Source organism: Sapajus apella, unplaced genomic scaffold (genome assembly GCF_009761245.1).
Source record: "Sapajus apella isolate SASKATOON/1434 unplaced genomic scaffold, GSC_monkey_1.0 scaffold119, whole genome shotgun sequence".
NCBI classification, from domain to species: domain Eukaryota; kingdom Metazoa; phylum Chordata; class Mammalia; order Primates; family Cebidae; genus Sapajus; species Sapajus apella.
Window position 1 is genome coordinate 4,941,270 of NW_022437059.1, and position 4,130 is coordinate 4,945,399.

The window sequence follows — 4,130 nt, forward strand, 5'->3', positions numbered from 1 at the left end:
GAGCCACCGCGCCCGGCCTTTTTTTTTAACACTTTTATTTTTAAGACAGGCTCTCACTCTGTTGCCCAGGCTGTAGTGCAGTGGCATGATCGCAGCTCACTGTAGCCTTAACCTCCCCAGGCTCAGGTGATCCTCCAACCTCAGCCTCCTGAGCAGCTGGGACCACAGGCATGCGCCACAATGCCTAGCTAATTTTTGTATTTTTTTGCAGAGACAGGGTTTCACCATGTTGCCCAGGCTGGTCTCGAACTCCTGGTCTCAAGTAATCTGCTTGCCTCAGCCTCCCAAAATGCTAGGATTACAGGCATGAGTCACCATTCCCAGCCTAAAGTTATTTTTTTTAATTACAGAAGGAATACTAGCAGATTTCATTCTAGCAAATCAAATAAAACCAAGCATTTACCTAGAGGAACTAAGTAAACCCCATAACACTAAGTCTTAGTTATCTATTTCTATATAACCACTTCAAATTTTAATGGTTGTCGCAGGTTGTATTTTTCAAGAGGGTTGTAACAAGATATTCCACACTACATGCGCTTCTTAAATGTGACACTCCTCCCATTAAGAGGTGGAGTCTATATTCCCTCCTCTTGAATTTGGGTGGGCCTGTAAGTAAGATGGAAGTGATACAAGGTCAAAAAAGGTGATACATCTTCCACTCGATTCTCTTAGAGTCACTCAGAATCCAGCCACCTTGGAAATGAGGAAGCAGAACGACCTCATGGAGAAACCACATAGGTGTTCCTCCTGACAATCCCAGCTGAGATCCCAGTCAACAGCTAGCATAACCTCAGACATATGTTGAAGTAAGTTAAAATGGACACCATGCCTGAAGAATCCCTGAGCAGACAAAACCAGGCCTCATAAGTGACCTCAACCTTGCTTGATTTACAAACACAAGGGAAACTTATGTTGAGCCATTTCTTGTAAATGCCTATATTAAAGAAAAACAGAACTTGAGCTCAACCAATTGGAAGTAGCCAACAAACTTATATAACTAGGGACTTTCCAACAAGTTAGAATTAATAAAGCAACTGTATAATTGCAATCAATCAAATTTTTTATTTTGCTTCCACATTTACCCCATACATACTTGCCCCTGATGATTTGTCATGGGAAAACTAAGCTTCTAACTTATTTTGGTTTGGTATTTCCCAATTCATAAATTGCTTCCTACTCAAATGAACTCAAATTTTTTTTTTGTGCCTCAGTGTACCTTTTACATATGTGAATAAACAATTCCAAATGATTCCAGCCCCAAGCTTTCAAGTCATCTCAGGCTTCCAAGTCTTCTCAACTGAGGTCTCAGTTCTTCTGAAGCACAGACAAATCATCCACACTATACCCTTTCCAAATTCTTGACACACACAATCCATGACATAACAAACTGGTTGCTGTTTTGCACCAGTAAGTTTTGAGTGGTTTGTTACACAGCAATAGGTAACTGGAACACTCCCTTATCATCCCCAAGGTAGCATCTTAGTGAAGGTGGAGCTACCAATGACCTAGTGATAGCAGAAAAAGGAGGCAACCTCAAGTCCCTGTGACTAGACTCTGGCACCCTAATGCTCTCAGATGTGTTGGGCTGGCCTTGTACCTTGTGCTGAGCGAAGTGCAGCTTTTTTCTATTGGGCCTTTTGGAGTATCATCCTAACATTGACTTCTCAAGTCCATGGTCTCATGCCATCCCATTTGCCTCTATTACCAAGTCCCTGCCCAGTGGGCTTCCTTGTCTTATTCCCAGACTTCTACAAAAGACATTTACTGTATTCTTGTCTAGGTATATTTCCACAGAAGGAGATGGGAGTCAAATCTGTTCAGAATCCATTCCTCTCTCCATACCCCCAACTCCTGATAGAGCTAGGTCAAGTTCTCACCACTTAACTCCAAAGCGTTTTAAAATCCATTCCCTCAGGAGCAGGAAGCTTAGATTCCTTCCAGCACTGGCTTCGCCTTCAGGGTTTCACTGGAATATTTGGAAGTGTTCTGCAAGGGATGAAGGGTGAGCAGCTGTGTTTGTTCAAAGCAGCAGGAAGTACTGCTGGACACCAAACCCAGCCTACTGCAGTTTCCTCAAGGCCTCACCTTGTGGCCAGAAGAAGCCAAGCAATCCACCCCTTCCATGGTAGGGCTGGGTCTCATGTTCCTTTATTTGGTTCGAACCTCACAGTTTACCCGTCCAAGGGTTCGAAGATAAGTCACATTCTCAGCAGGCCTGGTTTCAAGGGATGCACCAGCATAAAAAGGGCTTTGCGGGCAATCAGTATAAATGATCTGGGTGTGGATCTAGCTCCAACACTTAATATGATGGGCTCTCAGGCATGTCTCTACAATTTTATCTCTTCATTTGTAATATTTTGATAACAGTTACTTCATAAGATTATTAAAAGGATTCGATGACACTGTAAACTATTTAGTCTGATAGGAAGTAAACGTAAAGCAAAAGTTAGTTACGATTAGAAAATGCATGTTAGCAAATTAAAGACTCAGAAAGCGATTTAATTAAAGAGAATTGCTTAATTATGTTCAACCCCAGATTTTCCTGCTTGATAAATTCACAGAACCCTTTCAAACGACACACCAATAATTAGGATTAGGGTGGAGACGGAGGAACTGGAGTGAACGGGACTCGACTGGAACACGAACACGCACGAGTATGAGGTGAGGTGTGCAGGTCAGTGGGACCGCCACTCCCCTCGGGAAGTACACGGCAGCCTTTTAGTCCTCCTGGGGCTGAACCCGCGACGTCTACGCGAGGCTGACGGGACAGCGCGTTTGGATTAGCTCTTTCTCCGCCCCCTCGCCACAGCCCGCGCGCGTTCCGCTTTCCTTCCCTTCCACCGGCGTGTTGCCAGTACAGTCTCTGCCTCGTCTAGCCCTCACTGTCGGGAACTGAGAGCAGCCTTTCCCAGACTTCCGGTCTTGATTGACGCCTGCTGGCTGGAAAACTCCCGACCTTGGCGAGGCGCGGGGAGGGGAGCGGGGCGGGGCGCAGCGAGAGGAGGGGCGGGGCCCACCAGTGACGGAGAGCAGAAGGGCGGGGTGGGACGAGAGGAGGCGCGGGGCTCCTGAGTGACGGAGGGCAGAAGGGAGGGGGCGCGGGTGAGAGGAGGGGCGAGGCGTGGGAGTGACCGGGCGCGGAGAGTAGCGAGCACAAGGCGAGGCGTGGGAGTGACTGAGGGAGCCCTCAGGGACTGGCGGGGGTGAGGCGTTCCTGGGAGTCCTTGAGCTTGCGGGAAATTCGGGTAACTTTTTCCCCAGGCCTCAGGCCTTCTGCGTCAAATTTGGGGTCTTCACTAGGCCTATGAGGTTGTCCGACGTTCAGGCGCCGGAAATGGGCTGCCTACCCTGGGGCTGGGCAAGGGACTTTGCCTGGCAGCGCGCCTGGGCTGGGGCAGGAGCGCAGGGCTGGATGCAGGGCACCTCGGCGTGATTCGCGGCGGAAAGTCTCTTTTCATCCCTACCCTGATTTCCCCCATTCTCTTTCCCCGAAGCAACTGTTAACAGTTTCTTGCGTGCCCTTCCTAGATGATCGTCAGTCGTCCCTCGGTAATTTTCCAGGATAGCCCTCCATACTAAAATCTGCGGTCGCTCAAGTCCCTCCTATAAAATGGCATAGTATTTACATATAACTACGCACATCCTCCCGCACAATTTAAATCAGCTATGGATTACTGGTAATACCTAATACAATGTAGTTATACTGTGTTGTCTGTATTTGCATTATTTTTTGTTATTTTTCCCAATATTTTGGGAACCTGCTGACGTGGGAGGCCAACTAGATCTATACATGAATATATTTATATGTGCATAAATATATTTCCTCCATTTTCCCCTTACTCAAATACCACACACTATACACTCTACTCTTCACCCGAGTCTTTTCAGTTAGCAGTGAGTCTTGAACCTGTCCAAGAGCAGGATGACATGCAAAATGAGTGATTTAAAACTGTTTCTATGGCTGGGCTTTAATGTACTTCCAGCTTGCCTGCTTGCTTGCCTTTCTTTCTCTTTCTTTCCTTTCTCTCTCCTTTCTTTCTTTCTTTCTTTCTTTCTTTCTTTCTTTCTTTCTTTCTTTCTTTCTTTCTTTCTTTCTTTCTTTCTTTTTCTTTCTTTCTTCTTTCTTTCTT